The sequence below is a fragment of the Balaenoptera acutorostrata genome, chromosome 13 (genome assembly GCF_949987535.1).
Source record: "Balaenoptera acutorostrata chromosome 13, mBalAcu1.1, whole genome shotgun sequence".
Taxonomy (NCBI): Eukaryota; Metazoa; Chordata; class Mammalia; order Artiodactyla; family Balaenopteridae; genus Balaenoptera; species Balaenoptera acutorostrata.
Window position 1 is genome coordinate 26,558,791 of NC_080076.1, and position 15,378 is coordinate 26,574,168.

Consider the following 15,378-nt stretch of genomic DNA (forward strand, 5'->3'; position numbering starts at 1 on the left):
GGGAGGGGCAGGTGGGAGTAACTGCTAAATGGCTATGGGGTCTCCTTTTAGGAGGAGGAATGTATTTGAGAACTAGATAGAGGTGTCAGCTGCACAATATTGCAAACGTACAAATGCCACTGAATTGTTTACTTTAAAATGGTTAGTTTTCTGTTATGTGACTTTAAACTCAATTCGCAAAAAAAAACCCTCTATAATTCCTAATAACCATAGCATAAGTACAGCCTGTGTCTCCTATGCCATACTCCCTGGGTATAAACTAGGGTCGCAGTGGAAGTAATAAACAATAGTATTCCTCTGGCTCTTTCTGCCACTCTGGGTTTCCTATAGCTGAGCTTTCAGTGAGTCTGGGGCTGCATTCACCACAATCCTCCGTGTGCCCAGGGTGTCTCATGACTCCTGCTCTGTGCACCTGCCAACTTGCTGTCCTCATGCTGGGGCCTGCTGCACTGATCCTGCATGGCCGGCCTGCTGCCGCCTGTGGAGTGTGGGCCAGGGTACAGACCCAAGGTCGAGGGGGCCCTGCCCACCCGGAGGGAACACCACTAGGGGCCCGCACTATGTTCTCTGCAGAGGCGGGAAGACACACTTTCCCACCTTTGTGCTGGCACCTGTAGCATAGGCCCCGGGGGCCTGTGTTCCCATCTCAGAGATGTTAGAGACACAGGCCCTTTAGAATGCACTCTCCCTTTAGGATTCCTTTCCTAGTGCAGAACCTGGTACATTATAGGTACTCAATAATTATTTGTTAAGTGAATGAATAAACAGATGAGAAGGGATATTGGAATCTTGGGAGATGCACTAGAGGACCATCTTAGCAACAAAATCCAGCTGCACCCAAATCTCCCATCACCTCCAAGCCTGAGGGAACCATTTGAGGGTCCAGCTTGTGACCTTCAGCTCCATCTGCCTTAGGAAGAGTCACATTTGGTGGGCAGCTTGCTCCTTCAAACAACAGATGCTTGGCTGCCTGGTTCCCAGGCCCTCCCAGATGGGCCCTGGCCTGCTCTGATTCTGGGTGGATGCAGCTTAAGTTCAGGCTGGGTCTGCCATGTGAGCTGGGGAAGGTAGGGGATGGAAAGAGCCTGATGATGAGTCCTACCCAACCTCTTACTTCAGCACCAGGGGAGGCAGCAGGGCATCAAGCAGGGCCTGAGTGCTGGTCCTGCCTGCTGGGAGATGGTGATGGTAAGATCCAACTCCGTCAGTGAGGATGGAGGACACGGTGTGACCTAGTGCCTGGGCACTTATAGGTGCTCAGTAAACATGGTCATTGCTGCCACAGTTAGCACTTGTAACTTCAGCAGCTCACCTCCCACCACTTTCACACATGCCTCTGTTGCTGAAAGCAGCTGAACTCTTCGGTATCCTGTACATATGCCCTGACTGTACTTTCTCACCCCACTTCTCTGCTCGTTCGTTCATTCACTCAACAACTCATCTTAAGCAGCTACTCCATGCCATGCCCTGTACTAGGCTCGGGTTTGCTGGGTCTGTGGGTGTGCCCCACACACCCTTTCTCATTCGCCAGTTTTGTGTGTTTATTGCAGGGACCCTCAATAAGAGGAAGGAGGTTTGAAGCGGATTAGGGGCACGCCATATCAGAGTCACCAATAGGATGTTTTCAAGTACCACCCATCTCATTCTGCTAATTGTCACCCCCATTAAGAGCAGGGAATGGGGAACAGATTTTCTGCCCTGAAATGCTCATGGGCACGTGCCCAAGAGGGCTCTGGGATGCTCCAAAGCACTTTTGGAACTTTTGTGACTTTTGACTTTGGATTTGTTCGCACCATGCTCAGCTGTGGGAGGATAGCCCTCTGCAGGTGGGCAGGCCTGACGGGTACCTGGTTAATTCAGCCACACTAAGTAGTTCAGGTCCAAAACATTTACCTCCAGGTGGGCCCGAAGTGTGACCATCTACTTTGTCTCAATTGACTGGCTAATTATCAGTTTCTCCTTTAATTATAAGTTTTGGGAACACAGCCTTCAGCAGTGGGTCCCTGGTGAGCAGGACGCAGATCTCAGGGAGTCCTAGGGAGACAAGGACTTGCATCCCCCCACTCACCATCCAGGAGTTCCTCCCCACTCAGAGGAGATGGGTGCTAGAATCCTGGAGGATGGAGGGAGAATTCTTCAAACATTTGTTCTGGAACGAAGTTTTTCAAGATAGCTGCCAGTGTGCATCTATAGACTCTCTTTTTTTCCTCCCCGCTCTCTCTTTTTTCTCTCCAACAGTTTTTCAATTAGTCAGATTAAATCAAAGGGGATACTTCAACAAAGTACTAACCTGGCTTTACCACCCAGGGTGTATATGACAGCCTGTAACCAAGAGACCAGCTAAACTCCTTTCTAGCAAAGACAATGGGGACAGTGTGGAAAAAAATGTATGAATATTGTTAAGTGAAAAAAAAGCAGATTACAAGGCAGTTTATAGTGTATATTCCCATTTTTAAAACACCAGTATGCATAAAAATACAGATATCAGAAGGTGTGAATGAGGGGGACCCCGAATAGCCGGATGAACAGTGACTTTTATTTTCTTCCTTTCCTTCTTCTGTATTTTCTAATATTTGTAGGAATGAGCCTTTATAATAAGAAAAAAACAAAAGAGGAGGACATTTTTTTCACTTTTTTCCCCTATATAATATATTATAAATTTCTTTCCATTCTGTTCCCATTGCCTTTGCTAGAAGGGACTCTCTTGATTAGAGGCTCTCAGACACACACACACACGTAGGATGCTAAGGAAAGGTACTAAGCCAGGTTAGTACTTAGTTGAAGCTTCCTCCTTGGTTTAATTAGATTAACGGAAAAAGTGAGCGTGGTCAGGGCTGGGGGCCGGGGGAAAGGAGGTGTAGGCACTGCGTGCCCCTGGGCTCCTGTGGGTTCTCAGTGAGGCAGTGCATTTTGGGACTCCTGGCTCTGACCTGCAAGTCCAGGGGATTCCCTGTGGAATCATCACATTGTAGGAGTCCCATCCCAAGGGCTCAGTGGATCAGTGAGGACGCAAGTCCATCAGTAATTTGAACTAGGCTCCTGCCAAGCCCAGAGCCCTCACCTGCCCCTGGGGTTCTTGTGTCTCCTCTGCTTGGGAAATCAGCCACTCGGGCAACCAGTATTTCCTGAGCATAGACAATGCTCTCAGCGGCTGGAGGTGCTTGTAAAGCAGGGAACATTTGCCGTTAGTGTCCTGGATAGAGAAAAACTGCTGGTGGCCCGTCCCCCAGGCTAAATCCCCACCCGCACCTGCCTGCCTCTGGGCATCCAAGCACTCTCTGCTTTTCTTTCCTGGGCCTTTACCACATTGAACTGTACCGAGTTTTGTGGGTTTTTTTAAATAAAGAACCCATTGCAGCTACTAGATTGTCAGTTCTTTCATTCACTCTTGGAGCCTCAGTCTCCTCGTAAGAAAATTAGGACACTAATAGTTACATTGAAGAATTGTGAAAATTAAGTTAAATCGGGTCATGGGAGTAAAGTACCTCACAAAGTACCTGTGACACAGAAGCGGCTCATTCCGTGGAGTCCTGACCCCCACCGCCCTCCTGCAGCGCGACATGCTTGCCTTCCATTCCTGCAGCACCCAGCCCAGGGCCTGCCCGTTGCATAGAAGGGGCTCAGTGGGCATCTGCTGGATTTGCCTGAACCTGCCCTGGGGAGGTAGGAGGAGGGGAGGGAGGGGAGAGGGAGCAAACATCCCCCTAGCACCAAGTTCTAGAGTCAGGCACTGTCTTAAGTACACGTAGAAGGATTATGTGCTTAGTCTGCAGAGGACAGCTGGGGTCCCGTGCTTAGGAGCTGGGGGATTAGCCAGCCAAGCAGGTGGGGTCGCTCCAGGCACCTCTGTTTAACCTGAACACTCTCCCATTCAGATGCAGGGAGGAGAAAACCGACACTGGGAAAAAGCCCAAGGGATTTCTCTGCCTCTCCCCCAGAAGAAGGGGAAGCAAGCCTGGGATTCTTACTCTCCCAGAAGCTACAGGTGAAGCCCCCAGATCCCATCCTGGGAGTGGGGAGGTGGGAGGTAGAATAAATCAACTCGGAACTGCATGATCTTAACCGATCCCAGCCAAGCCCACAGGAGGTGAAGAAGGGCCACTATTGGGCTTCCTGGAACGCTGGGCCCCAAACAAGTCCCTGGAGGTTCCAGCACGTGCCTCCTCTCCTGGGCTGGCTGTTGCCACTTCGATCTTGCTTCTGTCTTCTTGTCCAGGCACTGGGCTAGAAGCCCTTCCACATTGCCACCCCACCCCAGACAAGAATGCAAGGAGCTGCAGCTGCGACCATACAAGGGTCCCTTTTATGTCCCTTGTCACCCATAGAACCAGGTGGGCATTTGAGCGGGGAGAGAATGACAAGGTAGAAACCAAAACTCTGTTGAATGGGCTGTTTAACTGTAGCACTGTGGGTGGGAGAAACAATGCTTGAGGAAAAAGCACAGAGGCTTGTATGCTGGGAACATTGTAAAACACCTTTTTTCTCTTCTCGCTCTTCTCTGTGCACTCTGAGAGATGACCTATTTTGATGCTGGCAAAGATGTGAGTTTAATTAACTAGAGGGGTCAAAGGGTCAAGGAAAATTTGAGAATTAAAAAAAAAAAATGGTGTCAGTATGTTAATAACTATGTGACTCATCACAAAAACATCACTGAATGGGAAGGACTTTGGGCAGCAGGAGACCAAGGTCTCAATTCCTTTGACGAGCAGGTGTCCTTGACGGAGCCATTTCCTGGCTCTACATCCCAGGCTGCAGTGCTCTGAGATCCTCCTGCTAAGAGATGCTTTGATTCTTTTTTCTATGTTGGGCCATAGAGAGCATCTTTGAGGGCAGGTTCTCAACCTTCTCTCCATTCTATCACGGGGAGGTTTGGGGGGCTGGGAAAACCGGGTCGCTGTGTCCCAGAGCAAGTTCTATCTTTACTTGAGTTCAGGATATCATGCAAACCCTCCTCTTTATACAAGGATGTCACCTCAGTGGGTGCTTATCCACACAGGGTGCTGGGATGTTCTAAGCCCCTGTGCTCTCCTGGGGGGGGGGGTCTCTGGATGCCCAGCGGTACTCATCCTTTCATATGACAGACACTCGCCCCTGAGCCAGGCCCATGTTGGAGGGCTGGAGGGCCACCAAGATAGTGGAGGTCCCTGTTCCTGAGAGCTCGCATTCCAGGGGGCAGTGTCACCAGGCTACTCACTGCAGGCTGAGCTGGGGCCCTAAGAGGCAGGGACAGGGCCTTCATCCCAGGAGCTCACATTTCCATTGGGAACTACAGGAGATGAATTCAAGTGAAGAGAGAAAAGGGAAAACCTAGGAGAGGGGACGGAACACAATCCAGGGACAGGGTGCCGAGCAGAGAGGGAGGCCAGGCAGGGGAGAACCACCCACGCCAGCAGCAGGAGGGCCTGGCTCTTAACGAAAGTGGGTGGGAGAGCTGGGGCGGGGACCAGCTGGCCAGCCACAGCCAGACTTAGCCCTGCAAAAAGGGAATTGCAAGGTCTTGTTGGGTGGGGAGGGGAGGAGAGCCAGGGGTGGAGAGGGGAGGAAAGGCCTTCTCCCTGTTCCAATTCAGGGCTTGTTTGAATTCTCTGGTGCAACACTGCGCCTGTCCCAGCCCCAAGGACTCTTCTGTTCCCATTGTTTCCTGCACCCCACACCCCGGCCCAAGAATAAAGATAAACACCCCTTGCCCATCACCGCCTGCCCTCCCCACCCGGCTGACTCAGGCTGGTGGCCCGGGGGCAGCAGCCCTGCTCGGCCTGGCTCTGGTCAGCTGCCTCCGTCTGCTGCTGATTTGCTGCTCCCAACCAATAGCCCTTTATGTCTCTGCGACCTAAATTAGGGTGGTTTTTTTTTTCCTGGATTAAAAAAAAATGGTACCTTTCTCCCCCTGTGGTGTGCAGATTATTACAGTGTCTGCTTGCTTAGAGGGGACAAGAGAGAACATGAACTCGGACAAGTCCAGTTTAATTGTGATGTGCGACTGCCCGAGGTCTCCTGTCCACTCTGGCCAGTTCTGAGCCAAACCAGTTTGCCATGGCCAGACTGGGCCCGGTTTCCACAGCGTTTCCTGTCAGGAAGTTCCCCCGCCCAGTGTGCGCTGTTAAATGTATCCTTTTCATTCCTTTTCCTCTTATAAACTTCCCTTTCAGGTCATCCTGAAGGGAGAGTGGGGATGTGGCTGGGCAGGGGGAAGGGAACCCAAGGCCCCATTCCCCAAAGGGAGGAGGCCAGCAGGGCGCTGGCCAGGGTCAAACACCTGGGGTCCCAGCCCCAGGACGAAGCAAAGGGTGACTTCCTCCTCTGCAGGGGTGCGCTGCCTCACCCCCCAAATAAGGCTGTTAGGTGCCCCCTCTCCTCCCTTCCCCCCAGGGGAGGTGGTTACCAGTGAAGTGGGATTTGAGGAGTAATGGGAAGAGTACCCCATTCTAAAAATACCTCCCTCCTTCTCCCATCCTAAAAATACCTCTGCCACAAACTTCCCACGGAGAGTGAAATTCTACCTTTCCCATTTCAGTCTTCGCTTGTTTGCTTGTTGCAAGTGCCCGGAGGAGGCATTAATAAGGCTTGGCCAGCTCACCCCCTGCATCCAGCTACTGAGTGTAGGAAGCTGGCGGCCGCCCTTCAGGAGTGGAACGTGGGAAGGCTGCGCATCCCTAGGAGAGGTGAGCTGGAGTTGGGCGCCAAAGGCAAACCTGGCCAACTGGGGTGATTGTCCAGGGACTGGCTGGGGAGGAGGAAGGATGGGGAGGTCAGGGGAGAGGTAACTTCTCCTGACCCTGTGCTGCAGGCTTCATATATCATCTCACTTAACCCTTGGATCCATTTTGTAACATGAGTACTTTTTTCCCTGTTTTGGGTATTCTTACCCATTTTACAGATGAGGGACTTGAAATTCAGAGAAGCAAAGGGTCATGTGAGCTCACACAGCTGGGACTAGAAATTATAAGTGTCTAATTCCAAAGATCAAATGCCTTCCGCATACCCCAGCCTGCCTCTAAGGGACATCCATACTTCATTCATTCATTCACCGTAAAATATATGTAACATAAAATTCCATTTAAGTGTATTATTCAGTGACATCAAGTACATTCACTTGTGTGCAGCTGTTACCACTATTCATCTCCAGAACTTTTTTATTACCCCAAACTGCAACTCCGTAACCATTAAACAATAGCTCCCATTCTCCTCCCCTCAGCCCCTGGCAGCCACCTTTCTGCTTTCTGTCTCTATGAATTTGTCTATTTCAAGTAGCTCACATAAGTAAAATCATACAATATTTGTCCTTTTGTGACTGATTTATTTCACTTAGCATAATATTTTCAAGGTTCATTCATGATGAAGCATGTTTCAAAACGTCATTCCTTTTTAAGGTTTTTGTGTGGATATACTACATTTTATTTATCCAGTCACCTGTTGATGGATTTTGGATTGTTTCCACCTCTTGGCTATTGTGAATAATGCTATTGTGAACATGGGTGTAAAAATATCTGTCTGAGTCCTTGTTTTTAATTCTTTTGGGTATATACCCAGAAGTGGGATTGCTGATCATATGACAATTCTGTGTTTAATTTTTTGAGGAACTGCTGTACTGTTTTCCATAGCAGCTGCAGCATTTTACATTCCAGTCAGCAATGCACAAGCATTCCAATTTCTCCACATTCTCACCAACACTTTCTTGTTTTTTGATAGTAGCCAGCCTAATGGGTATGAGGTAATATTTCTTTGTGGTTTTGATTTGCATTTCCCTAATAATTAGTGTTATTGATCATCTTTTCATATGCTTATTGGTCATTTGAATATCCTTGGAGAAATATCTAGTCAAGTCTTTTGCCCATTTTGGGGGGGGTTGGATTGTTTGCAGGTGCTGTTTTTTTTTTTTTTTTTTTGGTTGTTGTTGAGTCATCCATGCATCGTTACTCAAAATTATAGATAATCAGGAATTTTTCAGAGAATCTAAAGTCATCATTTATGTTCATAACAAGAAACCCTGGGTTAGCTGCAATGCTTTCTGGATCTGCTAAACAGTACATGCAGTGCTTTTGTGTAAAGTGTGTTTTATTGCATTTCAAATATCTTAAAATCCATAGTTCTTATGAAATTTTCATTCATGAATCTTGCATGTACATTACCATGTACCAGGTACTGTGCTGCAGGCATTAAAGGAATATGACATGATCCCTGCCCTTAAGGATCTAGAGCCTGCTGGGGAGAAGCAGTTACAACACAAAATGGCATGTGCACATTTTCTGAACCAGAAATTTCGGTGTATAATCTGATGGGAAAATTTTGGTGCATGAGGCTGGGCTATGAGACAAGCTGGGAAAGGGGAGAACGTAGGCTCAGAAGGAAGAAAAGGAAAGGATCAGCACAGAAACATCAGGAAAGATGAGGGTCGGGGAGTGGGGTGTGGTTTCTGGTCTCTAGACCTCTCTTCTCGTGCAGAAGCTTCCACGATCGCATGTTTGCGTCCCTCCCTCCATCATGTGCAGATAGATGCCTGTCCCCTTTTGTAGCTGCTCTGGGCTTCTAGTCTGCTGCAGACTTTTAAGGGAGCAATGGGATGTAGGGATGCAAAGTAGGACTCAGGGGGGAATCTCTGACCTCTTGGTGCTGTTTCAGGGGGGCATTTCCCTTCTGCAGGAGAACACTGCATGGGAAGAGGTGTGGCCCCGTGCTGGGATAGGGCAGGTTCTTCCCAGCTTTGCTGGGCTCCTGGCCAGCATCCACTGGGATCTGCAGCCTTCCTCCTCCTCTTCCTCCTGCTGCCTCTGCCTTGACCAGCAAGGTAGCACCAATTCTTTTCCCAGGTGACGCCATCCAACGACAGTGTCTTCGTGACTTTCACAGCTGGAGGCCAGGTACCAGTCTGCAGTCAGGGGTTTGTCGTACCAGGTCCTGGTGGAGATAATTCTAGGACCAAGCAGGCAGGACCAACTTTGTTAACTTCCAGGATGCCAGGGCCTAAAAGTATTCCGTCCCTCACTCACTAGACTGGAAACTCATTGTGGACTTTCGTTCCCTGCTATATGCCTCCTAATGCCCGGCACGTCGTACATGTTTAACATGTACTTGTTGAGTGGATGAAGGAATGAGTCCCTCTCTGCCTCTTGACATTGCCTTGAAGTCACACAGACCTGGGTGTGGGTCCTGGCTCTGCCACGTGCCTTCGGTAAGTGAACTCATCTCTGAGAGCCTCAGTTGCCTGCCCTGTGAAATGGGGCAGTGATTCTAGGAGCCTCATCCAGAGCCTGACGTATCACTTCCCTCTTCTACTCCCCCAGGGGCCAGACCTGACTCTCCTGAAGCACTTTCCCAACCACTAACTCCCTAAGCCTTTTATCACTTTTTTTTTTTTCTAATCTCCCACCTTGGCTCAAATCCCACCCCTCCTTCTTGCCTTCCTCAGGGACAGTCAACTCCCTTTTTTTGCTCCACTCACAGGGCAGTGGCGAGGCCTTTGGTTAAGAGCACAGGCCTGGAATTGGAAGGACTGGGGTCCAAGATAACCCACGTACAGCTCAAAGCCTTGCTCCTGATAATAGAGGCTCCCAGGAGATGGGGGGCGGGGTGTGGGAGAGGTTGGAGCAGCCCGACCTGCTTTCTTGGGCCTCCACTGACCACAAAGCGGGCATTTCTACAGCACGTGCCGTGAGCTCTCCCAGCTGCCTGCCGTGTGCCGGCCCCGGGTAGACCCTGGAGGGTGGCCTGTTTTCACAGTCTGGGGATGACATGGGGGCAAGGTGGGTGAGCCACCTGGAGGGTGCTGTGGCAGTTCCCTGTCATCCCATCAGATGCAGTGGCGGGGGTGGGATGGGGGAGAAGAGTCAGGGAGGACCTGTCACGGGGAGCGGGTACAAGCTGGGCCCTGGAGAATGGCTCAGAGCTGACAGGACAAGGAAGCGAAGGGCCTTTTCAGATTGGAGCAGGGAGAACAGGAACGGGGAGGGGCATGCCACCCATGGAAACACCTGGACAGGTGAGCCCAGTGGTGAGGAGATAGTGTGTTCATTTTTTTCTATCAGTGAAGCAACAACAACGTGTGAGCCCTTGTCTGCGCCAGGCCCTGCACGGGGCGGGGATACAAAGGCGGGTGGGGCACAGTGAGTGCCTCCGGGACGTGGTGACCTCGAGGTGGGTGCTGCATGCCCTTGGGGGAGGAGGGCAGGATGCAGAGCTTGTCCCCTCCTCAAACACAGTGCCCTGCTGGTCTCTCCCGCTGCGATGTCCTTGGCCTCCACCTGAGAGGGAGCTGGGTTCTCCAGCCCCAAAACTCAGACCTCAGAGTAGATTGCTAAAGTGAAGAGGGCCCTGAGAGGCGATCCATGCCCAGAGATCTCAAATTTTAGAGAGCAGCTAGTTAAATCTAAAGATGCCAAGAGCCCACCCGAGAGGCTCTGCATCCTCGGTGGAGCCAGGGAATATGCATTTTTAATAAGCTTCAAAGTGACTCTACCGTGGTTCTCAGCCTTGGCTGCACATGGGGAGGCCCTGGGGAGTTTATAAAACACCGATGCCCAGGCCCCATCCTTGGAGACCCTGGTTCAACTGGTCTGAGGTTGGGGTCTGGACGTGGGTGGTTTTAAGAGCTCCTGCAATGGTGTAACGTGCAGCCTGGGTTAATACCCACAGGACTCATGTTTGAGGACTGCTAACTCATCCAACTACCTTGCATTTGTCAGGGTTCCCCAGAGAAGCAGAATGAATAGTGTGTGTGTGTGTGTGTGTGTGTGTGTGTGTGTGTGTGTGTGTGTGTGCATACAGAGAGCAAGAGGGGGAGATTTATTTTAAGGAATTGGCTCATGTCATGGTGATAGCTGGCAAGCTCAAAATCTGCAGGATAGGCCGGGAGGCTGGAGACCCAGGATAGAGCTGATGTTGCAGTTCTGGTCTGAAGGCGGTCTGAAGGCAGAATTCCCTCCTCCTCCGGGGATCCCAGTCTCTTCTCTCTTAGGGTCTTCAACTGATTGGATGATTCCCACACATATTATGGAGGGTGATCCGCTTTATTCAAAATCTACTGATGTAAATGTTAATCTCATCTAAAAAAGACTTTGCAGATCCATCTAGATTGGTGTTTGAACGAATATCTGGAAACTGTAGCCTAGACAAGTTGACACACCTCAACTTAACCATCGCACTCCTCATTTTGCAAATAAGGGAACTAAGACCCAGAGAAATAGAATAACTCATCCAGGGCCCCATACCTGGTTCCTCCTGGTTTATCTGTCATACACTCATAGATTGTAAAATCATAAAAGACCGTAAAGTTAGTCCGACTCGTTCACTTACAGGGGAAGCTATGAGTCAAGGGGGCTGACCACCCTTTCCGGGTCACGCGTTTTGGCAGAGAGAGGAGCCGGGTGTTAAACCCAAGGGTTCTAATGTCCAGGGGCTGTTCCTTCCTCTCCTCCCAATGACAATGTAGTGAGATCTCAAAGAGAAGGACGTTTCTCTGCTCATGTGGACGCGCCCTGCCTCTCTCCCCAGCCCCCAGCCCGCAGACTTACGCTTCAAGATCTTGGAAACAGGGCAGGGGACGCTGTGCATTGACGCCACCTCTCAGTAGAGGGGAGGGATGGGAGGCCTCCCAGTGGTTGCCAACTCCCTGCATGTATACTCGGGCCCCGCTGGTATCTATAATTTTGTGGCTGCTTCATGTGTGCTTGGGTTTGCGCACTTAATGCCATCATCCAAAGAGACGGTCTCCGCACGCCCGCCTCTTGTTCAGCATTAAATGTGGCTTGTGTGATAGAATTTGCTTTCAGTCAAAGCCCAGTTATAGCGGTTGATCTTGTTAGTAGCACACCTCCCCCACCCCTGCCCCCCAAGGGCTTCAGAGCACAATGGGTTGTGCGGACCCTCTGAAATATGCATGTGATGTTGGCCAGAGATTGTGATCCAAACGGAGTCTGGATGAAGCAGGCTGTGGGCAGACGGAGGACTCCAGAGACAGGGCCGAAAACCAGGGCTGGCAGAGCCAAGGTTGGCACTGGGCCAGGCCCCAGGGACACCCTGTAATAATCATGGGGCCTCAGAAGGTGTGTGGCATTGAAGCCAAAGGTTCAGCTGGCCAGGATACGATGCCTGGCTGGCAGATGCAGGAGAGAGCAGACATCACCTGCCGGAGACAGGAGATCTCCAAAGGCAGGGCTGCCTCACACAGGAAGCTTCCATGCTGGGGCTAGATCCAGGCACTGGTTGCAGAGAAAGGGAGGGGACAGGGGATGGAGCTGGCAAGTCCTGGTGCTGAGCTAACTCTAAGGGTGAGGGGTGCATTAGAAGGTGGGTTGTCCCACCCTGCCCTCCTCATCTGATGACAGAACTCAGGTGTCCTCAAACAGGAACACTTCTCCAGGCAGGAAGCTGTGTGGTGTGATAGGAGGAAGGAAGCCCCAGGCTGGGGGTCCGGGAACCCAGGCCAGGCCACAGCTACCTGTGTGACCTCGGGGAGACTAGCTCGAGTTGGAGCCAGGGCAGGAGGTCAGGCCTCCAGGCTCCTATCCCAGAGGGCTCTGTCCTGTGTTCCAGAGCTTTCCAATCAGTAGCCTAGATACTGACTCCTCAGCCCCCCTGTCAGCTGAGCAGCCAGCAACCTCTCAAGAGCCCTCCTACTCCTGTGTTCCATAAAAATAGTATTTCTCTATGGATCCCAGGACTGAAAAATTGGGAAAGCACAGCTCCATACCCGCGTTCCCTTCCGGGGTTCCTTCCGGGGTCACACCAGTTCTGTAGGATATTAAAGATGTTTAGCAGAGCAGAAAGTTTGAACAGGTTTGGGAGATGCAGAGTTAAACAAAGTTAAACAGGTTTTGTTCATATGGGCTTTCTCAGAGGGGCGTGTGTGTGTATGTGTAGCATCTATTGTGAATCTTGAACAGGGCTCTGGTGTTCAGGTTCCCAAACATATTTGTGTCATCTTTGAAGTTCGTAGTTGCAAAAAGAGACACGAACCACCGCTGCTGCTAGCTGTCACTCACTTGAGATTCAAAGTCCTGGCAGCAGTGTCCAGGCCGGGCCTGGGTTAAGTGCCCATGAGCCTGTTGCCAGCGGTGGGAGTAAAGGGAGGCCCCTCTTCCCCAGCGGGAAGTCAGATCCTGCTTCCCACCAAGGCTTTCACAATGGGGGCCTCTCCCAGACCAAAAAGACATGTCAGATCTTGGCAGCTGACATCTTTGAACAGGGAGTCCTTTTCTCGGACGGGGGAGCCAGCATTATGACGCACCCACCGTGGGCTGTGCCGCTCTCTAAAGTAAGCCGTCCCTGCCCTTTCCCCCTCGAGCTCCTGCTGCCGTTCATTCCCCCCTCCCGGAGAGCACCCCCCTTCAGTCCCCCTTCCTCTGGCGGTTTCCACCACTGTCCTTCCCCTTCCCACACCTCGCATGGCCAGTGGTGTAGGCAGTAGGCCCGAGGCCCGAGGGGCAGGTGCCCTGGATCTTCCAAGCGGGCAAGCAGTTGCCCTCAGGAGCTCACATGTACTTCTCTCAGGCTAATCCAGAAATCCTTGAAAACTTCGGTGCAGGATAAAAATGGCTTTGGTTGTTCCCACCAACGGAGTTCCTCATTAAAACCTCCCCTTGGTGGGAATCGCCAGTGGAGGGAATGGCAAGCTGGGTAGCATCATTTCAGTCTGGGAGAAGAGAGGTGCATTGGGGTGTTGAGAGCTTAGGGAGGTGCCCTCCAATTACCCCATCCAGCAGCTGCCCACCTGGGGGGCCAGCCCTGCTCCTGCTTCCCAGCGGACTGGGGCCACCTTCTCATCCTTCGTGGCCATGTTGCTCAAATTTCCAAGATAACTGTCCAACCTTGTGTTGACGGTGACTCGGAAAGACCTGCTGAAGAGGACTGGATTGCCAGAGATAAATATCACTATTGTCACCGTCCTTATTAGTGAACATTTAAGAACCTGCCACTCACAAGGTACCATGAAAGTTCTGGGTTAGGTACAAAAAATAGTTTGACATGATTGTACTCTGGAGGCTCTTACCTTCCAGTCCTATAGGCTATAGTTTTCTCAAAGTCTGCAAAAAGAAGGCATTAAACCAGGTAGACTCCACAGCCCCATGTAACTCTAAATCCATCTCTGCCTGGTGGGCATTCATCGAAACCTGGAGCACAGCTGGCCACAGCAGTCGGCCGTTTCTTTATTTATATGACCCATGTTGCAGCCTCTCCCTCTTTCTCTCCTTTCTCCACACTTCCCTTATCCCTGCATCCCTTGGCCCCCTTTCCTCCCTGTCTCGATTTCATTAACTTGCTTTCCTCCCTTCTTCCCATCTCCATCATGTCTGTCTCCTGCACCTCTGCCCCTCGCTGCCCTTTCGGAGCCCAGAGGCAGAGGGCTGTTCTCTCATACATAAAGCAGAAAGGTGCCAGGGTTGAGCAATCCACAGGGACGACAGGAATTCTTTCTCCGCACTGACGGGCAGGGCAGCACCTCAAGGGTATGGGCTGGGGCCATAAGCCCTGCACTGTGTGTCTAGTGAAGCTGGGTCACATAATCACGGAAGGCAGCGGAGGCGGGAGGTTAACACAGGAAGGTAGAGATAGTCTAGATGGCCAGCCATCCCACTCTGCCCAGGCCCAGGGCATTCCCAGAATGTGGGACTTTCAATGCTTAAACCAGGAAAGTCCTGGGAAAACCAAGATGAGTTGGTCTCACCTTGGGCTTTGGGTGATGGGAAGAAGGGAGGGTAAACTTTGGGTGAGAATGGTATATTATAATCCTTTACGGGGTGCTGGCAGACAGAGTCACCACAGTAGAGAGCTGAGCAGGGGAGGCAAAACGATGGTGCCCTGTGGACACTGTGGTTCTCCGTGCCCGAATGAGCACCTTGGCGTCGCTAAGAGTGCAAGCTGCATTTTCTACCTAGGAAGACAAATCTTTTTCCCTCTCTGGGCTTCAGCATCCTCAGGTATAAAAGATCCCATCCGGCCCTGACATCCTAGGAGCCTTCTTCAGATGTATGCAGACCAAATTCCCAGCTCCTTCCACCCATATCCCAGTTGTCGGCTGTTGGATGCTCTCAAATGGAGCCCCTAGAATGGAGCAGACCACTGACTCACTGCACGTCCTGGGACGTGTGACTTTACCACTCCTGACTCAGTCTCCTTCTAGGAAAATGGGGGTAGAAATAACCAGCTCACAGGGTTATTGTCAGGATTAAATGAGGTAATACACATATAAGAGCCCACGCATGACCTGGAAACTAGTAGGTGCTCAGGAAGTAGTGCATGAAATTAAAACTGCTCCGATGTGTCTGACTCTCTCAGGGCTGAGTGGATCTGGGAGTGAGGTGCGGTGTGATGTTCAGACATCGTGGACCAGAGTAGAACCCAGTGTGACGGATGGTCCCAGCTCACCCAGCTCCTCCTGGGAGA

At 51.1% G+C, this 15,378-nt stretch overlaps 1 protein-coding gene across 8 annotated transcripts in view; it reads left to right on the forward strand.

Annotated features, from left to right (window-relative positions):
- The window catches only part of ZBTB7C (zinc finger and BTB domain containing 7C), a 376,550-nt gene that overhangs the window by 328,694 nt on the left and 32,478 nt on the right, over nt 1-15,378 (forward strand). The window contains exon 6 of one of the 8 annotated variants that reach the window (XM_057527133.1): nt 6,515-6,662. The exons of the other annotated variants lie outside the window; for them this stretch is intronic. The gene's annotated coding sequence lies outside the window, so the exon portion shown is untranslated. The remainder of the gene's footprint in view (nt 1-6,514; nt 6,663-15,378) is intronic. 8 annotated transcript variants of the gene reach the window in all.